This window comes from Dasypus novemcinctus, chromosome 9, assembly GCF_030445035.2.
Source record: "Dasypus novemcinctus isolate mDasNov1 chromosome 9, mDasNov1.1.hap2, whole genome shotgun sequence".
NCBI classification, from domain to species: Eukaryota; Metazoa; Chordata; class Mammalia; order Cingulata; family Dasypodidae; genus Dasypus; species Dasypus novemcinctus.
The window spans coordinates 67,829,686-67,842,273 of NC_080681.1; the positions used below are offsets into that span (position 1 = coordinate 67,829,686).

At 45.6% G+C, this 12,588-nt stretch overlaps 1 pseudogene; it reads right to left on the reverse strand.

Annotated features, from left to right (window-relative positions):
* Positions 1-10,830: 10,830 nt before the first annotated feature.
* LOC101436036 (N-lysine methyltransferase KMT5A pseudogene) lies at positions 10,831-11,781 on the reverse strand (annotated as a pseudogene).
* Between the last annotated feature and the right edge of the window lie 807 nt (positions 11,782-12,588).

Here is a 12,588-nt window from a genome sequence, read left to right on the forward strand (position 1 = left end):
ATATATGAGTGAAAGATTGGGTCAATAACTTTAGATTTTTTTTTTAAATCCCTTAAAAATTGTGTTGCATGGAGTTCATTCAAACTCCCATATACCCATCACTCTGGTTCAGTAAGTATCAATAAAAGGCCAATCTTGTTTCATTTTTATTTTTAGTCACTTCTCCCCAATGAATTATTCTGGAATAAATCTGAAACTTCATAATATTTTATCTGTAATTATTTCAGTATATATTTCTAAAATATAAGGAACTGAAAAGTCCACAATATCATTAATATATTTAAAATATTAGCAATAATTTCTTAAACTTATCACATACCCTTTCAGTAATCACAGTTCTACTGTTCTCCTAAGAATAATTTTTTTGACAGGGGAGCAGGCACTCATGGTTGAGTACCTGCCTTCCAAGTACAAGGTCCCAGGTTCAATCCTTGGTACCACCTATATATATTAATAAATACAGTTTGTTTGTTAGAACCAGGATCCTGATAAGATCTAAACAATGAAATTGATTAAGTTTCTTTTTTTAAAGATTTATTTATTATCTCCCCCCCCCCCGTTGTCTGCTCTCTGGGTTCATTCGCTGTGTGTTCTTCTGTGTCTGCTTGTATTCTCACTAGGCAGCTCTGGGAACCAATCCTGGGACCTTTCAGAGTGGGAGAGAAGCGATTACTCCCTTGCGCCATCTCAGCTCTCTGTTCTGCTATGTCTTCTTATTTTCTCTTCTCTGTCTCTTGTTGCGTCATCTTGCTGCGCCAGCTTTCTGCGTCAGCCAGCACTCCTGTGCGGGGCAGCATTCCTGTGCTAGGTGGCACTCCCATGCAGGGTAGCATTCCCGCATGGGCTGGCACTCCATGTGGGCTAGCTTGCCCTCACCAGGAGGCCCTGCATTGAACCCTAGCCTCCTGTATGGTAGGCGGGAGCCCAACTGATTGAGCCACATTCATTTCCCATGATTAAGTCTCTTAATTTCCTTTAGTTAATGGGTTCTTCTTTAATCTCCTTTCCTCTTTTTTTTTTTATTCCTTGCAACTTTTTATTGTTGAAGAAACCAAATTGTTTGTCCTATGAAATGTTCTACAGTCTAGATTTTGCTTATTGTATCCCATGGTATTAATTAAACGTGTTCCCCTTTGCCTTGTAGTTTCTGTAACTGATAGATAAAAGAGGCTTGAATAGATTCAGGTCTGATAATTTTCTTTTATTGGCAAGACCACTTTATAGGTTGTTGTTATGGGGTTGAATTATGCCCCTCACCCCCACCCAAAGATATGTTGAAGTCCTATCCCCATTCCCTCAGAATGGGACATTTTTTTGAAAAAGGGTTGTTACAGATGGATTTGGACAAGCTAAAATTAAGTGGGCCCCTAATTCAATATGACTGGTTATCTCATAAGAGGGGGAAAAGGGATATAGACAGACAGGGAACGAGTTATGTGATGAGGGAAGCAGAGACTGAGCTACGCCACAAGCCCAGAAATACCAAGGATTGCCAGCCGCTGCCAGAAGCCACTGCATGGAACCAATTTTCCTCCCCAGACTTCACAGGGAGCATGGCCCTTCTCATATCTTGATTTTAGATGTGTAGCCTCCAGAACTGTGAGACAATATGTTTCTGCCATTTAAAACCACTCATATTTGTAGCACTTTATTGCAGCAGCCCTAGAAAACAGGCACTGGTGTTGTATGCTTTTGCCATGGGCTTTGTAATATCTAGTTGTCTACTTGTTGTGATGTTGGCAGCTGTTGATGATCATTACGTACAAAGGTAATTCACTAGGAGTTGCATAGTGCTGGGTCCCTGATTCTGGCATTCCTTTTTTTTTTTTTTAAGATTTATTTATTTATTTATTTTTCTCCCCCCCCCCAAACCCTGGTTGTCTGTTCTCTGTGTCTGTTTGCTGCATCTTCTTCTTTGTCCACTTCTGTTGTTGTCAGTGGCACGGGAATCTGTGTTTCTTTTTGTTGCATCATCTTGTTGTGTCAGCTCTCCGTTGTACGGCACCATTCCTGAGCAGGCTGAACTTTCTTTCACACTTGGCAGCTCTCCTTAAGGGGTGCACTCCTTGTGTGCATCAGCACTGCGCATGGGCCAGCTCCACACGGGTCAAGGAGGCCCGGGGTTTGAACCGCGGACCTCCCATGTGGTAGACGGACACCCTAACCACTGGGCCAAGTCCACTTCCCGCATTCCTTTTTATAGTAACTGAAATAGTTCTATAAAGAGAAACTTCTCCATCAACAATTTGTACAATTAAAAGAGCTATTTTTCAATGCAGTAGATTCGTTTGTTTTATAGGATGTTTGTTTTAAGAATGGTAGGATAAATTCTTGATTCTTGTCCATAATTTACCATTTTTCAAAGTATTGAGATGGTTCCCTTGCATTCTCCAAAATAATCAAAATAGTCAAATTCCTGTGTTTTAAAGTCAGTTGGAATAGTTTTTCTCTGCATGGTTATGCCTTAGACTTTACAATGTTAGACTTGATTGCTTAATTTCTCTTTTATTTTCTTCAAATTTAGCAAGATAGAAGTGTGTAGAGCAGGGGTTCTTGACAAGAGGTCCATGAGCTTGAACTTAATTTTAAAAAAACATTACTCTTGTGGGGACATGTTTGTGGGGGTGTGATAAGTTTATTAAATAATACATAGTACAGTGTGGACTTAGTAAGGAGTCTGTGATTTTCACCTGACTAGCAAAGGGGTCCATGGAACAAGAAAGGTTAAGAACCCCTGGTATAGAATATTCTAGCATTTATCTAAGAAAAAAGGTATTTGTCATATAACACAAATTGGAAGGCTAAAACATTTTGAAAGCTTACTAATGGGGAAAGGATGAAATAGCACACAGGAGAGAGGGATAAAGACTACATATTTTATAGATGTGACTTTAGAACCATGTTCATATTTTATGTCATTATAAAACAAAATTAAATTAAGTAAAAAACAACCCTTATAACTCAAAAAAGTTTGCTTGTGTCATTTCAGAAGTTGGAGGCACTGAGGAAGTTATTTAACTCCAGTAGGGCTCAGTGTCCTCATCTCTAAAGTTGGGATAATTACAGCGAGTCCCTCAGTGGGTTAACATGACTAAATGAGATAATGCATCTTGGGTATACTTAATACAGTGCCTAGCGCAAAGCAAGTGTCCAAAATACATTATATGTAACCCTAAAACTTGGAACAGAAAAATTTATGTGTCCATTTTACATAAGGAGTCCTCCTGAGGTCCTTCTAAATACTGAGCTTCCCTAGGATATTTCAGTAAGAGTTCATTTTCTCCTACAGTCTTGAGTAGGGAGTGGTGCTCTCCACAAGCCCAGCACAGGCAGTCTGATGAGGATGGGAACTTGGGGATGGCATTAATTCCACCCCATGCCATTGAAGGGGAGGTGTCGTTCACTGTTTACAGAGAAGCTGCCTGTCTCCTTGAGTGGGACAGAAGCTTTTAGAACTCCAACACAGCTTTCCTTGGTGGAAAAAGTGAGACTTGGCTGGGCCAAGGCCCTTGTTGGGAAGAAAGCCCCTTCCTGCCAGAGGCCTCTGAAATAGCAAGTGGTATCTGCCCCAATAGGCCCTGCTGAGAAAGACAAAATCCTAGACTGTGGGCGTCAACCCCAGGAGGGGGAGGCAGACTTTCTCCCCCAGAATGGTAAATGGAGTCTATTCACAGGGGTGGGCCCAGGAATTATGTGAGACCTGGAGCTTATTAGGGAAATGTCTTTAAGAAGTGATGGCGGAAGTGGATTTGGCTCAACTGATAGAGCATCTGCCTACCATATAGGAGGTCCACGGTTCAAACCCATGGCCTCCGGACCCATGTGGTAAACTGACCCATGTGCAGTGCTGATGCACGCAAGTAGTGCCGTGCCACACAGGGTTGTCCCCTGCATAAGGGTGCCCCACATGCAAGGAGTGTGCCCTGTAAGAAGAGCCGCCCTGAGTGAAAAGAGTGCAGCCTGCCCAGGAATGGCGCCACACACACGGAGAGCTGACGCAGTAAGATGACGCAACAAAAAAGAGACACACATTCCCAGTGCCACGGACAAGAATACAAGTGGACAAAGAAGAACACATAGTGAATGGACAAAGAGAGCAGACAACTAGAGGGGGAGGGAAGAGAAGGGGAGAGAAATAAATAAAAATAAATCTTAAAAAAAAAAAGAGGGCGGCGGACTTGGCCCAGGGGTTAGGGCGTCTGCCTACCACATGGGAGGTCCGTGGTTCAAACCCCGGGCCTCCTGGACCCGTGTGGAGCTGGCCATGCGCAGTGCTGATGTGGGCAAGGAGTGCTGTGCCACGCAGGGGAGCCCCCCGCATAGGGGAGCCCCACACACAAGGAGTGTGCCCTGTAACGAGAGCCACCCAGCATGAAAGAAAGTGCAGCCCGCCCAGGAATGGTGCCGCGCACACGGAGAGCTGACACAGCAAGATGATGCAACAAAAAGAAATACAGATTCCCGTGCCGCTGACAACAACAGAGGTGAACAAAAAAAAAGAAGATGCAGCAAAATAGACACGGAGAACAGATAACCAGTGTAGGGGGGTGGTGGAGAGAAATAAATAAATAAATCTTTAAAAAAAAAAAAAAAAGAAGTGATGGGGGCTATCTTTAAGAAAAAAGATAAAAACTTAAAATTCCAAGTTAGCCATCAAGGAGAATATTTATTTAGAGCAAAAAGAAATCACAATAAATCAGAAAAACTTTTTAAAAAATCTAATGCCACAACATCACAAAATCCAGAAAAATTAAAAATAGTATATTTTTATTAATTACCTGTCAGATCTTAACAATATATTATTTCCTAGAAGTTTTGGTTCAATACTTTTTGATCGCCTCTTCATTGGACAATTATTTCTCCATAGAGAAAATGTCATTCTGTGGTGAGCATATCATTGGCAAGGGTTTTCCTGAGAGCCATTCTTGCACCAGGAAGCCTAGCAATCACTAAACTATGCAATGTAGTGAATTTGACTACATAAAAATGTCCCATTAAACCCGGACTAAAAGTATCCCCAACTCGGTTTTCCCTTACCTTCAATCCTAAATTGTTTCCAGACACCCCAAAGCTATCTGACACAACAGAATTTTATAAGGAGGGAAGCCATAGTGGAAAGAGACAATAGTCTTAACCAATTGCAGTTAAAATATTGTACTTTTGCAAATTTTATGTAAACCTATGACTATGTGAACACCTTGTTAGGGATCCTCCCGGGACCTTGGAGGGGATCCCTGCAAATGAAGTTCTCTGAAGCTTAAGCTTTGTTGGCTTTAAGGTAAATCTGCTTCTGCTTATCAGGAAAGCTCAGTTTTCAAAGGATTTTCTCGGAAATACTTTTATAGAACAGGGCCTCATTTCTCAATTTATTAGCATGTGGGTTGAGCTATTTCCCTGCATGCAGTTTTCTAAAAATGGAAAAACACCTGCATTTTAGAGTAAAAAACTGCAATGGCTGATGGAAGCAGAGGGGGTGGCAGTGCCAGCTGCTTCCAGAATAATTTTGAGGGTGCAATAGCCATGACGGGGCTGCCCTGGGGGGCAGGGGCCCGTCCCTCCTTCCGCCGCTGTGAAGGGCTATAATTACACTGGAGGGTTTGGAGCTGGAGAACTTCGAATACGCTACCCTTATGGCCTCACTAATACCTTCTTTATTATTGGGTCTTGGGCCCCTCCAGGAGAAGCACCTAATATAATTCTATTTATCCTTAGATCCTTAATATCCCCTGGGAGTGTCAGGATTCTCCAAAGACTGCACAAATGGAGAGTTTTATTACAAATTACTCATCTCAGACCCTGGCCCAAGCATTTATTTTTGATGTCTAAAAGGTTAGCTTAAGTTGGATCAGTTAAAGTCATAGACTTTTTTTTTTTTTTTTAGGTACCAGGCCAGGAATTGAACCTGGGACCTTGTAATCAGGAAGCTGGCACTTAACCACTGAGCAACATCCATTCCCTGACTTTTTAACTTAATTTTACTTAAGGTTAAAGGTAGCTGCTTGGAAAACACATGATTAAAAAACAGCAAATGACTAATGAATTAATTGAAATTTATTAGAATTAATGAAGCTTTCATAACTGCCCTTGTAAGCTCTGTAACAAACTCCTTTTTGTTTGAGTTTTTAAAAGTCATCCCAGAATAGTGGTCTGAAGTTCCTTAGATGTTTATCTCTGTAATGAACAGGAGATTTGAAAATGTGCCCTGCTTCTGCAGTAGACTTTATTGCTTTTCAAGGTGAAAAGTTTCTTCAGCTTACAAAAAAACCACCACATCATTTTCCTCTTTAACTCTCATGCCTCTGACAAAGACACACAGTGAAAGAAGAGTCAGATAGGTAAACTCTTTTTTCATACACATTTTTAAAAATTAATTAATTTTTTTAAATAATAAACTTTATTAATAATTACTAAATACTTTGGTATGTGATTCTTAAGAACAAGGACATTCTTTTACATAATCACCATACAATTGTCAAAATTAAGAAATTAACAGTGAAACAATATTATCTAATCTACAGACCTTATCACAATTTTGCTAATTGTCTTAATGCCCTGTGTATTAAAAGAGAAACAATCCCTTTAGCATCCAAACCAGAATTACATATTACTTTTTTTTAAAGATTTATTTATTTACTTAATTTTAAAATTTGTCCCCTGCTCCCACAGATGGTTCTCTTGTCTGTCTGCTCATTGTTTGCTCATCTTCTCCAGGAGGTCCCCGGAACCAAGTCCAGGACCTCCCACGCGAGTGCCCAATGGCCTGAGCCATATCCGCTCCCGCAGGTGGTGTCTGCTGCCTTGTGGCATCTGCTCATTTAGGCGTCTGCTGGATGCAGCAGAGCATGTCTGCTCATCTTCTTCAGGAAGCATGGGGACCTGAACCCAGGACCTCCCAACACTTTACTTTTAATGATCATATCTCTTTAATCTCCTTCAATCTGGAACAATTCCTCAGTCTTTCTAAGTCTTTCATGGCCTTAACATTTTGAATGGTATAAGCCAATTATTTTATAGAACATCCTATAAGTCAGCTTTATCTGATGTTCTCTCATGATTCCATTCCAATTTTGTATCTTAGGCAGGAATCCCAGAGAAGTGATACTGTGTTTTTCACAGTGCATCATAGGAAGAGGCACATATGGCAGTTTGTTGTTACTTTGATCACTTGAATAAGGTGGTGTCTGCCAGATTTATCCAATATAAAGTTACTGTTTTTCTCTCTAAGTCCATGTAAATACCCTGCTCCTCATCAAACTTTCACTCACTAGTTTTTAGTAACTATTGATAATTCTTATTTGAATTAATCATTACTGTGACAGTTGCCGAATAGTAGTTTTTTTCTTCTAATGCCACTATTCCTTCTACATTGGTTAGTTGAAGCTGTTTTTCCCCTATGTGTTTACTTATATCAGCATGGACTTGCATTATTATTTTGGTCAATGGGTTATAATTTAATATCATTATTTATTTTGATGCTCATATTCTCCCATCTTTGGCTAACTGGAGCACCATCAACCTTATGCCCATGTTTTTGTTTTTAATGAAAATAAGCTTTATTATTACATCAAGTAATACACACAAAGATGCAAATAATTTTAGTCTTTTTTTTCTCCAGACATTGTGATCAACACAGAACTGAAATCTACATATAGACTCAGTATGAAAATTTTGGGGAGTCTTTGTTAGGTTCCTCTTCTGTGTTTATAACTTGTGCACTTTTTAATTGACTTCAGAGCACTAATTTGGCAAATACCTAAGCCAAAAAGAAGTTATATTAAGCAGAATCTACATTGTATGCCAAACCGGGACCGGCTACTAAGTAAAGCAGGCATCAGTGTTTACTAAAAACAGAATCCTTAGAATTGTATTAGCTTATGAAAAGAAACAACAATTCAGATAACATAAATGTATTCAAAAGGGAAGAGTAAAGTGAGTTACTGGCACTGTGAAGGCAAACTACAGTTCGATGCATGATAGGTAACTTTTTCCTATATTTTTTAAAATCAATGCTTAAAGAAAAAAAGAAACAAACAAAAAAAACCCCGGTATTTTCTAACTAAAAATACAAATCCTAATCCACTGCAAAATCTTTTCTCAATCTTAAATTTCATAGGCTCAGAGCCTACTGGACCATGGCGGGAAACAGGGAGAAATAAAAAACAAACTTTTAACATTTTGAAAACAAGTTTCGTCCGAACCGGGGCGATAGATTGTAACTTCTCATCCTGTGAAAAGACGGAAAGCCTTCACAGCTAACAAGGACCCCGCATTCCGCTGGGTTTCAGCCAAGCACCCCAGAAACGGTCCTCCAGCAGGAACGGCGCCTTGTTCGAGTCTCTCCCGTGCACTCTTGCTCCCCGCGCAGGTGGATCTGAGATCTTTTCCCAACTCTTCAATCCAGGCCAGCAGCTCAGGATATTTGCTTTGTTTGCAAATATCTTGTTTGCAGGTACATCTCTTGGGTGTAACCAAGAGCTGGCAGCCCATGGTCACTGCGCCGCGGGCGGCCCGGGGAGCGCGCTGCGGCGGGGCGGCGCCGGCCAGGGGGAGACTCGGCTTGCGGGACGTCGGCGCGGGCTCGGCCGGCGGGGCCGTGGGGAAGGGCGGGGCGGTGGGGAAGGGCGGGGCCGTGGGGAAGGGCGAGGCGGTGGGGATGGGCGGGGCCGTGGGGAAGGGCGGGGCGGTGGGGATGGGCGGGGCCGTGGGGAAGGGCGCGGGCTCGGCCGGCGGGGCCGTGGGGAAGGGCGGGGCGGTGGGGATGGGCGGGGCCGTGGGGAAGGGGCGGGGCCGTGGGGAAGGGGCGGGGCGGTGGGGAAGGGGCGGGGCGGTGGGGAAGGGGCGGGGCGGTGGGGAAGGGGCGGGGCCGTGGGGAAGGGCGGGGCCGTGGGGAAGGGGCGGGGGCCGTGGGGATGGCGGGGCGGTGGGGAAGGGCGGGGCCCGTGGGGATGGGCGGGGACGAGGCGGCAGCAGGGTCCTGCGCCCGTTCACGCGGGGCTCCTGGGCACTTCGCTGTTGATGGCTGGGGCCACACGGGCAAATACGGCTGTGCCTCCCCCCGCCGGCCCCCGCGGGTATCACCGCGCGTGGGCAGGCGGGGCAGGGGCGGCTGCAAACTGTACAGAGCCGCCACATTGGCTCGGACTATCGAGTTCTTTTGACGTGTCCCTATTATAATTTTTATTATGGTGAAGTACAGCATACATTTTTACCATTTTAGCCATTTTTAAATGAGCAAGTAATTTTCAAGTTTATTTCCTTGTTTTTGTTTGTTTTAAATACAAAACAAAATCACAAATAGGTAAAACCAAGACATTTAATCTCCCATCTACACTCCTGCCAGCTCCTCAGCTTCGGTGACCACTGACTTGGCAGGCGCAGGGTGGGAGCGGAAGGCGTTCTTAGGTAGTATCGTGGGGCGCTCGGGGGGAATCAAGGATGAGGACAAGCTCGCATACCTGTCTCCACTCACATTTACCCGGGAACAGGGGTGTGGGCGACCCCCAGGGTCCCTTCCGGAGCCCCAGCGCCAGGACTGAAGGTGAACAGGGAGAATCAGCTCCCCTTGGGCAGGGAGGAAGCCACCTGCTCCTCCTGCCATCAAGTCGAGGCGAAAGCTTTTTAGCCTCATCCTTGATCCCTGAGCGCCAGGCCCTGCCCACTGCCCCGCTCCCCTGGGTGCCTTCCTGAGGCTGGGGGAGGGTGGGGGGAAGGGTGCGGCACCACAGGGGTGCGAGTCCTGCGCCTCAGGCCTTGGAGGCTCACCGTTCACTACGCAGGAAGCACGCAGGGAGCCTGACAAACAGAAGGCCTTGACAGCTGGTCTCCAACTTCCAGCAGAAGCGGGGGTGGGGGTGGGGGGGAGGTATTGGGCAAGTAATTTCTGGTCCGGCTCCACAACTTTACTTTTTTATAGAGTACCATCTCAAATATCTTCTACAAAAGAAAATGGGGGGGGGGGGGGGGGCGGACGGGGAACACAACAACTTCACTCTCATCAAGACCTGTTATACATGTAAGTTGTTTTCTGTGGTTTTGTCTCTTTTGATTTTTATTATTTTTAAAAATAAATTCAGTGTTCATATTCCTATAAAGAATTAACCCAAGTTTCAGGAACCCCTGCCCTGGCTGGGGTAGGTAAGCAATGCTCTTCCCTGCCCACAGTGAGTTTGATTACCTGCCCTGATGCTTTGAGGTGCCAAGGAAAGAAAGCAGCAGCCTTGTGGCAGTGTGAACACATGCCTGGCCCACGGTCATGGGCCACGGGGTCAGTAAGCTTTTCAAAAAGCAGAGGGGAAGACCTGCTTACTGTGGAAGCTATTTAAGAATATTCACACGCTGAAATGCGTGCCTGTGGAGACAGGAGAGCAAGAGCTTGGAGACACCTCCCAGCAGGCCGTGGGAGGAGCATCCTGCTCGCACCTCCTGTCCCCGCACACTGGAGGTGTGCTGGGGGGGGGGGGGGGGGGGGGCCTGGCTCTTCATTTCCAGGCAGGAGAATCGCCCAGCTTCCTAGTTCATGCCTGAAACTTTCCTCTAAAACCTGTGTCGGGTCTTTGACTGCATGCAGGAAAGCACAAACTTTTCACTTGTACTAAAAAAAAAGTACAAAAACAACTAGAATGTAAAAGTTTTGGTAATATAAGACCATCTGTTCAAGCCCACCTGGGAACCTGGAACAGATATTGAAATACCAGAAGGAAAAGACGTCGTTAAAAACATCTGAAGTAATCCACTAAGATTAAATGTAAAAAATAAATAAATAAAAATCAATCCCTTTTGAAGGCACTTTGTCCAGGGAAGGGGAGGGCGCGGTGCAGAGACCCCTGTCAGTCAATGCTTCAGCCAGGGTGGGCTCCGATGGAACCTTGCTGCGGTCCCCACAGTCATACAGGAGCTCCTTCCCGGCCTCGGTGCCACAGAAGGCGGCGAGGATGACGTGACTACCCGCTGAAGTCGTGCGTTTGGTCTGGCAGTTCCCACATTTGCTGTGGTCCATCAATCTTCCCAGGCGATTCTTCTCTCTACTCGCATCCACGCAGTAGGTCTTGCTCGTATACTGAAAATAGTACATGTAGCAGCCCGTGGAGGGGCCTGTGCGTGCAGAGCCCCCCGCTTCTCGACGCGGTGACCTCGAAGCGGTCCCCGTGGCACTCCACCGCAAACGCGCGCCGGAGACCTGCTCGGTGGCAACCATTCCCCTGCCTTCCCCGTCGAGGCGGTCCATCTTCCTTCCTTCCTCCTCCGCACTTTCAGTCAATTCTTTTCCTTTCTTCAGACTGCAGCTCAGCTCTTCAGCCTGGGGCTCCTTCGGGCAGGGTAGAAACGCCTGCGTTTGCGATTCTCTTGCGTTTTCCCTTGAGCTGTTTTCCGAGGAGCCTGTTTGCCCTCGGGGGGCTATTTCAGAGTTAGCTTGGTGACAGCTGTATTGCAGAATTACAGGACGAGGCAGGAGTTTGGGAGGTTCTGCTGTTTCAGATTTTTGGTTTGGAAAAGGTGCCAGAAACCTCTGCTGGCGTCTTTGATCTGTTCCTCGGACTTTGGGGGCTCCGTGTTGGCGCCGGTGTTTCTTTTCTTTGCTGCCTCCTGTAGATCCCGGCTACTGGTTTCCCTGGCACTTGGCTTCCAGAGCAGTCGTTCGGGCTCACGTAGGAAGAGATCTTTGCAGGTACATACGTTGTCCTGCAGCCCGGCTAGCCCACCGCGGCGCCCCCCTTCCCCATGGCCTGGGAAGCGGCATCTGGCACCCAGGCTGAGAGTCGCAGGCAGGGAGGCACCCACCATCCGGATCCCTGCCCCGGGAGGGGGGCTGGCAGGGACCAATGTTAGCCTTTTTTAAAGTGTACAATTCAGGGACGTTAAGTTCAGTCACAATGTTGTGCAACCATCACCACACTCTGTGCAGCGAGTTGCTCAGTGGTGAGTCCTGGGAACACAGGATCAGGCAGACCAGAACCTTTCAGCAAATGACGACTTTATTACTTACACAGCACAAAGGGTCCGAAAGAGCAGGGGAAGAGAGCCGGTCATGGCCCAGCCCTCGGGAAGACCGACTGCTCAGGTCAGGGTCTGTGGATGGCAGAGGAGGCATAGCTGTGCTACCTAAGAAAGATGATTATACTTTAGGGGGAGAGGACCCTGTCACTGAGTAAAAAACATGTATCAGGCAAACTGTGCAGAGTTCCCAGACCCAGAAGCAGCTAGAGCTGCTTGTTCCTGGTTTGGGGAAGAAACAGCCAGGCCATTCCATTAGACCTAAAGTCTCCTTCAGGCTGTACAATGGAAATAGATCAAAACATCTGCACACTAAGAAAAACGAGAGGGTGAGGGAGAACTGGAGAGGCTGCTGAGCCTGTGTGTGACTTCTGCAGCACTATCTAGTTATAGATCTTTTTCATCACCCCAAATGGAAACCCTATACACATTAAGCAGTTACACCCCAATTCTCCGTTCCTCTCAGCCCCTGGCAACCACTAATCAGCTTTCTGTTTTGAATGAGTGTCTATTCTGGATTACTTGTACACATGGACTCCTTCAGGCAGCCGTTTGTTTGTCTTCTTTCACTTAGCATAACGTTTTTGAGGTTAGTCC